Source organism: Bidens hawaiensis, unplaced genomic scaffold, assembly GCF_021521415.1.
Source record: "Bidens hawaiensis isolate Kalapana, Puna unplaced genomic scaffold, B.hawaiensis_p1.1 tig00030845_1, whole genome shotgun sequence".
Taxonomy (NCBI): Eukaryota; Viridiplantae; Streptophyta; class Magnoliopsida; order Asterales; family Asteraceae; genus Bidens; species Bidens hawaiensis.
The window spans coordinates 204,510-216,227 of NW_027495171.1; positions in this window are offsets into that span (position 1 = coordinate 204,510).

Here is an 11,718-nt window from a genome sequence, read left to right on the forward strand (position 1 = left end):
GAGGTTGATCGCATTTGATCGATTCCGAGTAAGTAGTGGAGTCGAAGAGAATCGTCTTAACACTCTACCTTGTAGCTACTATTAAGCAAGTACTCGGCCTTCGAGACTTTATTTTACAGCATTGGTTTTTTTATGCATTTATCATTATTTTTTCCCTCTCTTCCACAACCTTACAACAACTTTCATGAAATATTAAAAAAATTTACGGTGTGAATGGTGTAAACCTAGTTTTAACTTTCTCACATAACATTATCTCTCACCTCTACTCTCAAACATTCATAAGTATATCATGTATTTTACGAAACTCACTCACATATTTATAGAGAACGAGCTGAAAATGCTCTAAACACCTAGCTTCGATAACTTTGCTAATTGGACCAAACCACTCACCTCAAACAGAATACCATTACCTGTTATTTGGTGAGCGATTTATGTTTTTTAAGTAATTTCACACTCATTTCTAGTGACCTTCGGGTTTCGGGTGTTTGGTAGTCTCCCAAGGTGCAATGAAGCAATGTATGTAGAAGATTAATCAACTTTGCACGTATAGATGTTAAAAGTTCCATGTACTTTAGGTGCAAAAGAATAAATATTTGTCAAGTGTTCTATACGAGAAAGATGAATGATCCTGTGAAGAGGCACCAAATGCAACCAACAACTAAACCGTTCCGATTGTGTCAATTACAACATGCAAGCCCAAAACACAAGCAAAAGGATGTGGTGTACATTTTGAGTCACAATTTCTTCGTAGTAGCTAAGGAAGTAATTACTCTTATCAAATTTCCATATATAAAAGACTTTTTAGTTTTTACGCTATACCTATGTGGGATAATCCTTTCGATTTCTCTTTCAAATTGTTTACAACAATCTCTCGTCATTTTTAAATAGACTAAGCTTTGAAAAGTCAGACTAATCAATACGTTATCATAATTCAACTCCCTAGTTATTTTAGATGGTGCCTTGATGTCTTGATAAACTTCTACCAATTAAGTTTACCTTGTGAGAAAGTGCGTCATTTTATCTTCCGTATCTAGAACTCAATACGAACAGATCTTGGTGATGTGTTGGTAAATCCATTGTTGAAGCTCTACATCTTCGGTGAACTGTTGAGAATAGATTGTGAAAACTTTGATGATCAAATCAAGTATAAATTACATGTTTCGAATCAAGAATTCAAGAACAAGCCTTTGATGCTACTTGTTGGATTGAATATACTTTCTCTTTAATATCTTGTAGTTTTTGATTTAATGAACCAAAAGTATTACACACAATTAATTAGGTATTTAATCAAGGATGCATGAGATAATAATGACAAAATAAAGTTTTGAACCTCTTGTCGTAAGTAATTAGACTCAAGGATGCATGGATTTGATTTAATTCAAATGTTGAATGAACAAATACCACTCAACTCATTTTCATGAACAAAACTTAAATATTATTTTATATGTAGGAATACTTATTTATCGTCTGAATTTTGATGAATGTCTATGTCAATATTAATTGTACGTAATAAATTAAATACGACCATATTTGCCAACCAATCCTTAACTTCATCATAGAATTTAATAATATAATTGTTTTCTTGAAAATGTGTATTGACTAGCCCTGGTGGGACATTAAATTTTGTGCCCACAATCTTATCATGTTATGGGACTGATGAATATATATTAAGTTTATGACAGTTTAAAGATGGATTAAATTACTCATCATTTGTGTTAAAATTTGTTGAAAAGGATCATGGATTATGCTTTTAACTGGTTAAAAAACAAAGAACAATATATTAAATTAACAATTAATATGAGTTAGATGGAATTAAAAAGATTAAACTATTACCTTTGTGTGAGATGAAGTGAAAGAAAAAAAAGAAGTAATCTAATACTTATGTGAAGTTAAGAGAGATTAAAGTATACCTCATGACATTGCTTCACATCACAACCACGCATCAATTAGATTTATTGTATTTAATCCATAGTCCATGTGTTATGTTTTACTCTTCACCACTCTAATTTATTTGTTATAATAGTTATTCTTCTATCATTTAATCTCATCATTCAACCTATGTTATGTTGTACTATATTTTTTGACGTTTCATTTTTTTATATTATTTAAAAACAAAAATAATTAAAAAAGAAAATTGCTTGGGTGTGGATTTTAATTGTGTGAGCTTTCTCGTTAATACGACACCGTTAAGACTATTCCCATCGGTTCTATTTTAGTTGGTCGATCGGATGGTATGTCATTAGAAAAATTTTTAAATTCCTATTATATGGACGACTTGGTTGCTGTACCGACCCGTGTTCGGTCGTCTAGATTGGAAGTCATTTCTTTACTCTTTAATTATTAATATACATGCAGATCTCCTATTGGTTGATATATATACTTTTTTTTTCTATGAAACTTTTCTTTTAAAAAATTTACTTTTAGGGGGGATGGGGCACCGCGTGAAGAAGATCCATCACGCGTGATGGCACCACTCAACACCGCCGCCGGTGGGCTATCACGCGCGTGATGGCAATGTTGCGTGATGGCCCGTGATGGAGGGTGATGGTGGGGTTCTCGAGGAAAAAATGACCGTTGCGAGATGGAAGTAGCCGTTGGGAGGTTCACCGAAAAAAAAAACAGGGAAGAAGGAGTGTGAACTGGGAAGGAGTGCTACTATGCGTTTTGTTAGTAGTATTATTATTATTATTATTATTTAAATACAATTTACACATTTAACCTCTTAACTTTTACATTTCTTTTAAACAGAATTTAGAATAATTTACGAATTAAACCTTGAAATTTTGAATGCTATAAAAATTATATAAAAGTTGGCTAAGTTGGCGGAAACGTGACGAGGCCTATATCAACCATTTTTTTGTTGGTTTTTATTTATGTATTTATCTTTGTAACATTTAATCTTGCAAAAAAAAACAAAACAAAAACAAAAAAATTCCATCACACACCACCACACCACACCACACCACCACCCCTAGTAAAAAACCATCACATGTGATGGATTTGGGGTTAGTGATGTGGCACCATTTAATTGGGTGGGGTGTGTGATGAGTGATGCCACCACATTCACCACCCCTCCCCCCCCCCCCCCCCCTTATTTGATTCCAATAAAATATACAAATAATAATAAATTCATATCTTTTTTCTTTGTTATCAATATACTTGCATCTTAAATAACCTAAAGTTAAAACTTAAATAAACTAAAATTAATTAGATTGCAAGATATAGATAATTAAACTAAAATTTGAAGGAATTTTTTTTTCCAATTAATGATGGTGAATGAGATTAATACAAGATGTATTTTCTATATACAAAATATAGTTAGTTTAGGTTGAGTTGTGACTATGAGTGAAATTTGGATTAAGTTTTTTATTGGAAAGTTGAGTTGAGTTGGGTTGTGAATGAGAATAAAATGGTTTGGGGGTACGAGCATGATGTTCCCGGAGGTATAAGCATGGTCATAGGACACGTGAATATTACGCTAAAAATTATTAACAATGACTTATTAAAATGAGACGAACTTAGCAGGTTTTATATTTAAGTTTAATAAGTTGTATATCTTAAATGGGTCAACATTATTCAATTCGTGTTTACACATGTTAAACTGTTAAATAATATGTTTATGTTTTAGTGTTATAAGGAGCGTATTTGTTTGCATAACTAGATTAATTACAGGACAATTATATTTACTCTAGTTATAGAAAGTAACTATTCTAGTTATACTAACAATTATGATACTTATAACTAGAGTTATTACTCTTCTTATAACTAGAGTAATTATACTACAATGATATTTACCGAGGGTGTCAGTTCTTGACATGACCGAAACAAAAAAAATATAGGTTTTGGGTCGTCGACACGGCCCATTTTCTTAAACAGATCAATCCGACATGTTTAAAAAACGTGTCAACACAAACCCGACCCGTTAAAAAGTGGGTTGACTTGTTAACCCGCTTAAGAACCTTAGAAAAGTTAATATTATGATTTTAGAGATAAGAAGTTTAATATTTTGAAGTTATATACTCATATTTTTAATTTTTCATATATCAGTTAAGTTTTAAAAGTAACAATTTATGTTTAAAACAAGTTCTATCTATATTATACTTCCAATATTTTTATTTTATTAGCTATAAACGTCCATTCTTTGGTTATTTTCATTCGTTTGCTTTTATCTTGAGCTAAATATTTGAACCTAAGTTTGTTAATCGGGAATGAGAGATAATGCACAAAAACAATTAGATCTATCACAAATTATTAACAAGTTTTATATGAATAAAAGATTAATTGTTTAATTATGATGAAGTCAATATGTATTACTCATATTTGTATATGAACGTAAAATGGGTTGACCCGAAACACAACCCGAGCACGACACGAATTTAAATGGGTCGAAACGACCCGACACGAATAAATATATGAATTGAGTTAGGACTGAAGAATCTCAATACGTTAATCCACCAACCAGACACGATTGACACCCCTAATATTTACTTTAGTTATATAGAGTATAATAATAACTTTAATTATTAACAACCATGCTATTTATATTTAGATTTGAGATACCATGGATTTTGATCTTATTACTCACTTCGCATATTAATTCCTATTTATATATGATCCCACCTCTAAAGAAATATGCATGAACGTGTGCGTGTGTAAAATAGGATATTTTTCAACCAACAACATTGTGTTTTTAGTTTATTGGTACGTAAAACTAGTTTTTAACTCTTGTATTACGGGGGTTGTTTTATATTGTTTGTTCTAATATTTTTTTTTTGAATTTATATTTTTTTATTGTATGAAAGTTAATAATACTTATGGTTTGATGATAAATTGTTTTACAAATAAATGAGATGTTATAACCCAGTTTAAAAGTTATATGGTTTTGATAAGACCCAAGACGCGTTTATTTTTTTACTATAAAATTGGTTTTTTAATTATAAATAATATTTATGAAAGTACATAATATACTTATGGTTTGATGAGACCCAAGACCCGTTATATTTTTTACTATAAAATTGGTTTTTTAATTTAAATAATATATATATATATATATATATATATATATATCTTTTTTAAAATAAATAAGATATTAATTTTTAGTATATCCTATTTTATAGGATTTTTACATCAATAATTTGGTGAAAATAATTTTTAATTTAATGAGATGTTATAACCCGTTTAAAGAATATCTGGGTTTGGTAAGACCCATACCCATTAATTCGGGTGAAATGCATGAGAAGCCTCCATTTAAAAATCAAGCAAATCTGGTGACTCCAAGAAAAAGAGGAACGACCACATCACGACACATAAAATTTTTATTTTTCGTTTATATATATTATAAATAGATATTCTTATCTTCTCATAAAATTGAGAGTTTGAATCTCATAATAGACACTAATTAATACATATTTAAGAGTAGATATAGATATTATGGGTTAGTAGTTCTAAACAAGTTACAAGAAATACCGTTTATTATTTTGGATGCACTTTAAAAGGTTACTAAATGATAATTGTAAATGACTGGAGATTTGTATAGACAATGTCCATGAGAAATCCCTAACACCAAAGGGTGTAGATACTAGATACCATTATACTTTTTACTTCACATTTCCATATCATACCTTACTTTACTTCATTCTCTTCAATAATATCAAGAAAATGATCACTAATTTACCACTTTCTTCATTTTTCAAAAAATTAGTTAATACAATTGAAATAAGTTTATAATATCTAAAATAAAAAAATCAATAAAATTATAAATACATTCATTGAAAATAATAAATAATAACAAGAATAAAATTTACTTAATTTAAAACCTCAAAAAGATATAACTGATAGATATAAACGTAATTAAAAAATAAAAAATAAAATAAGAGTACATCCATATATGTTTTGTCCATATTACCTACCAAACACCCCTACATTCTCTACCAAACACCTCTTGTTTCGTTCCCAATTTTTCAATCCCACCACTTTTGAAGCTGGTCATTCATCACCAAGAACGTGAACATGATAATATATTTACTTTAGTTTGTCAAGTATATTGTAGGTTTGTAGCTATATAAATTAAAAAGAAAATACAAAGTTCAGCGGCAATTTGAGCGGGGAAATTTCCACACAAACTTCACCACCAGCGGCACCAAGAAGGCAGGGATAGTGTTTGCCGCTGGCCACATGTGCTGTTTGGGTGGCAAATCGATACCCACTCGTATAGCCTAATATAATGTGCTTGAACTTTAAGCTTGAGTTTTAAAAATATGGTTTAAAATGGGTCGAGCTCGAGTCTAGACGAGCTTGGGCTTGGCTCGACTAGTTTATACCTCAGGTCTGAATCACACTTACACATTAGGCAAGTATAAACCCATAAGATGAAATCAAATATACATGCATTTAATTTTTTTTTAGTTTTTTATGAATAAATATTGGTATTGTTGTTACAACAAATATAAGACCAATGATAGTGAATGGGCTGGTTAGGCTAACAGGCTTCAAGGGTTCAGGTTAACCTAACGCAGGTCGTGGTGTCCCTCTACGTTTGCAAAACGTAGAAGGAGGTTCACTAGTTTGTTGTTGATTGTTGTAGTTCACCAAAGATCCAGAACCGTGATGTTTGGAATCGGTTCTTGGATGAAGTTCTTGGTGAAGCTAGGATATTTGTGAAGTAAGAAAGGAATAAGCAAGGTATGTATTCCTCAAGGGAGAAGAGAAGATCAAGGAGTATATGTTAACTCCAGATCTGATGCTCCATTTGTTTATGGCTAAGTCTTTGTTATATAGAAGGAGAGACCAAGCCTTTCGTCCAGTGTACAAACTAAGTTACCTCCAGTTTGCATAGAGAGTTGACCTTTATGGGCGGGAAGCTTTGGACCGTTGGTCTGTGATTAAAATAATAATACTTTATCTGAGCATGCCCCTTGCTTAGAGGGAACAGTGATGTGAATAGTGAGTTGACATCGTACTGTAGCACGTGGGTACTTGTTTACATAAGTTTGGGCGGGAAACGAAGCTTTTAACCTTTTAACATTTTTAGCATTAATGTGTGGAAGCCATTTATTGATTCCTTGGGCTACCCCCGTCATCAGCCCCCAAGTCAGAGGTATTTGAGAGGTAAGCTCAAGGGCTTCTGACTTTTGCACACATTTTGTTTATTGCTTGGAGGCTTCGAGGCTTGTAAGCTTCGAGGCTTTGTTTAGATTTGGTTATTTTTTGAAATTTTGACAGGACAGTTGATGTGATGGTAACTGCAGGTTGCAGTTCCCAATAATTGCTCCTTAATAATGAGTATAACTGTTCCTTCTTCTTCATTTTTCTTTTAAAGTTCCACAATATTCAAGTTTCTTTCAATCCTTTATCAGGTTAGTTTCGATCCTTCATCTTTCCTTCAAAATTATGGTTGCTAAGAACGATCTTTCGGTCAGTTTTTCCCGATTGACCCAAGAAGAGGTTGAGTCGTTTTGTATTGAATGGGGAATAGGGTTAAAGTATAAACCGATTGCTCCGCCGGTCGATTCTTCAATCGATCGTTGTCCGCGGGTTTCATTGCCCTTTATTGCCGTCACTTTGAGTTTTCGAATCTCCGGCATCCATTTCCAATCTTTGTTTTGAATGTATTGAAGTATTACCGCGTGTCGTTCGGATCAGATTCATCCCTTAGGGCTTGCTAGAGTTTTGCATTTTGAGGTTTTATGTAGAGCCCTAGGTTATGACCCTTCATTGTTGAGTTTTCGCCGTTTCTTTCGCTTAGCGAAAAACGGTGATTGGTACACGTTTGAACACACACAAGTTGACACATGTTTGGTTTCTTCGACGGTTACAACCCTCGGTTCTTGGAAGGACCGTTTTTTTCTTTGTTTCTGACTCTATCCTTCCATTTAAACCCGTTTGGAGACAACCCGAGGCTGTTCTAAATGAACCAGAGCCGGCCGAATCAGAGTGGAATGAGGCTTTTTTGAAATCGATTAGAAAATGTCCGTCGCGTCTTCGTCCTCTTCCCGAACATCTTCTTGTGTTATTAGGAATAAGAAAATTGTGGGATAAGCCTAATCGTGATCCGTGCTTATGAGGGATAATAAGGGTATACATTTGTTTGTCTCGTATTTGCTTTATTTTGTTGATATGTTTTCTAATAAGTTTCCTTTGCCTTTTGTAGTTATGTCGGTTTTGGATTTCTTAAAGAGCGATGATACTTCAGACGTTGGGTTTACGGATGCTGCTGCTGTTGTTCGGGAGGATTCGGTGGTTCGAGGGAAAGAGGGTCGGTTTGAAGATGCTGGGTATGTGGGAGTTCCGAATGTTAAAGGGTTCACTAAGGTGGCCGGTCCTAAGGCTTCCATTCGTCGTTCTACACGGCGTTTGTTGAAGTCTTCTGGCCAATCGTCTTCTCATGAACCGGTTGAGGTTAGTGATGATGTTCTGGTAACCGAAGATCAAGGTCCAAGCGTGGAAGTGGAAAAAGAGCAGGGCCTGGTTGTGTCTAAGAAAAAGAAGTCAACTGGCAAGAAGGTTGTAATGCCGATGGTTCAGGGGTTGGATGGGGATGCAATCTATGTGCCAGAGTGGAATGTGAAGGTTGGTGATAGCTTCAAGAATCCGGAAGTTTGTGCTGATGTGTTAGCCAATTTTGCTCCTCCTGGTGTTCGTGAGACTATTTCTAGCATGGAAGGTGATTCCATGCTGTCCAAGTTGATCTTGAGTTCTTGCAACCTTTCTGCCCTTTTGGCAGAGGGTGTGACTCGTTTTAGAAAGGGGATGCAGGAGTATGAGGATTTTTCCAAGAAGAAAGAGAGAATGAAAGCTTCCATGATGGAGATGAAGAAGGAGATCGAGGGTTTTTCGAAGAAAGAGGAGGGTTAAGTTAAGAAGGCTGATGAGTTGTCTCGTGGCCATGAGATTGAGCTGACAGGGTTAAAGAAAGCTATGGAGGCTGACAGGGCTAAGTTGGATGCTGACCGAGAAGCCTTTGAGGTGAAGAGGAAAGCCTTTGAGATGAAGAAAGAAGGCTTGAAGGCTTCAGTCACCCAGACCTCTGACGACAACAAGTGGCTAATTGAGCACGGGTTTCAACAGGTTGTGACTTACTTGCTTCATTCTAATGAATTCTACTCGGTGTTGGGCGATGTGTATACGAAGCTGTTGGCCCATGGTAAGCATTTAGGCTTTGTTGCTGGCTTTGGTCATCACGAGTCTGGCCAACCTATGGAGAAGTCACCCCTGTACAACCGTGAAGCTTACAAGCTCTTCATGGATTCAGTTCGTGCAATGGAAAGGCTCACTTACCCTTATGTGGGTGAAGTTTCATCATGCTTTGGTAAGCCTCTTTCTGTGTTGCAGGATTTGAAACCAGCCGGCCTTGATGAGAAAGTTTTTAAAGAGGTGCTCGAGTCCTTGTCGAAAAAACACTCCCGTTCTGGTGATAGTGAAGAAACTTTATCTGGGGGTAGCGACGGGTCTCATGTTGCAAGCCTCGAAGGTTCGGCTATTGCTGATGTTGGCCCGAAAGTGAAGAAGTCCAAGAAAGCTGGGGGTGGTAAGGCTAGTACTTCAAAGCCTGTTTATGATGTTTAAACACTTGATTCGTAGCTTTCTTAGCATCGTTAAACAATGTTATGTAATCTTTAGACAATGTAGGTTTGGCATGAAACTCTTAAAGTTTCTGCCTTATGGTTGTGTTGGGCCTTTTTGGCCCTTTGAACATTTTCTTGGGAATCCTTGTGATTTCCTCGTTTAGCCTTAATTGGCTTATTATGAATGCTGTTAGTTAAGGCCTTGGAATGGCTTTGTTTATGAAATGTGATGTTCTATGTGTTTGTGTTTTGGTTGCTTGTCTTGTTAGTTTGATGTGATTTTAGCTAACTTTCCTTAAGAATTTTTAGTGCTGCAGTCACTTTAGCTTCAAGGCTTCATTAGGTAAAAAGCACATGTTGGCTATCCTTTGTGTCACTACTTAGTGTATGTTTTTGTTTCGTAAATTTTTCAAAGCTTAAGGAATGAATTGGTGTAGGCTGTTCAGACCTGTCTATGAGACAAGTTTTAGTTGAAAAATTTTCTAGGTCTCATGGAGTTAGATTGATATAGGAACTCACCCCTTATATAGGTCCATTTAACCCTTGAACCTATTGAGCGATGTGGCCTGGGAACTCATCCCCTTACATGGCCCTTGCCATGGAGTTTCTTGTTAGGTTCTCAACCTGATTATAGGATAGTAAAGACAGGTTATGACAAAAGGTTTATCATTCATTCAAGAGGTTATTGTTCACAAAAAGGAGAATTATACATCTCTTGAAATACATATTTAGATCTTGACTAGGCAAGGAACCTTTTAAGGGTTTTGCCGTTCCAGTGTCTTGGAAGCCTTTTGCATTCTGTGTCGGCCAGCTTGTAGGATCCACCCTTGTGAGCTTCAAGGATCGTGTATGGTCCTTCCCACTTTGGGCCAAGTTTTCCTTGACTTTCTTTCTTGCTGGCCTCGTTGTTTTGGAGTACAAGGTCTCCAGGCTTGAAACGTTCATGTTTCACTCTTGCATTGTAATAGGCTTCCATTTTTTGCTTGTACTTAGCCTCTTGTATTGCAGTTTGATCACGAATTTCTTCAAGGAGTTGCAAATTCAACATGGTCTCATTGTTGTTTGATTCGAGGTCCATGTTGAGTGTTCTTTGAGTCACAACTCCGACTTCTGCTGGGATTACGACTTCCGATCCGAACACTAGGCTGTAAGGCGTTCGTTTGTGGCTTGTCTTCTCGGTTGTTCTTATCTCCCATAGAACATTTGGGAGTTCTTCGAGCCAATTGTTGTTGTGACTTCCCAGCCTTGTTTTGATTCCTTCCACGATGGTTTTGTTTGTTCTTTCAACTTGGCCGTTGGATTGTGGGTATGCAACTGAGCTGAACACTTGAGTGATTCTGAATTCTTTGCACCATGTGCTAAAAGGCTTCTCAGCAAACTGTTTCTCATTATCGTGACCAATACTCCTGGCAACCCGTAGCGGCAGATGATGCTTTTCCACACAAAGTCAATGACTTGTTTGCCCGTTATTTTTGCAAGTGGTTTGACTTCAGGCCACCTGGTAAAGTAGTCGACGACTACTAGCAAAAATTTTACCCCACCTTTGGCCGGTGGAATGGACCAACGATGTCCATTCCCCATTTGTGAAATGGCCAAGCCGAGGAGATGGGGACTAGATTGTGCTTGGGGCTTTTTGGGACAGGTGCATGAATTTGACAAGATCACACTTCTTGAGTTGTTCGGATTGCATCTCGGTGCTTTGTGGGCCAGAAGTATCCAAGGTTCATCAATTTTGCAACCACCGTTCTTGCCCTAAAATGAGCTCCACATATCCCTTCGTGAACCTCTTTGATCAGATATTGACTTTGTTCAGGGCCCACACATTTCAACAGTGGTGCAAGGTAGGCCTTTTTATAAAGGGTTTCTTCTTGCAACACATACTGTCTGGATTTGATTCGAACCCTTTCAGCCTCCGTCTGCTCCAGAGGTAACTCACCATTTTTAGGAACTTTTCTATGGGAGTCATCCAATTGGGACCTTTTTCAGTGAATACATCTTGAACCTCCAATTCTTGGATTGAAGGAGCTTTCAACACTTCCACCAGTACTTTCTTGGTGAGGTGTGCAAATGTGAGGGATGCTAGTTTGCTCAGGGCATCGGCTCTTTTGTTTTGTGATCTCGAGACTTGCTTGATAGTTCACTCTTGAAACGTGGT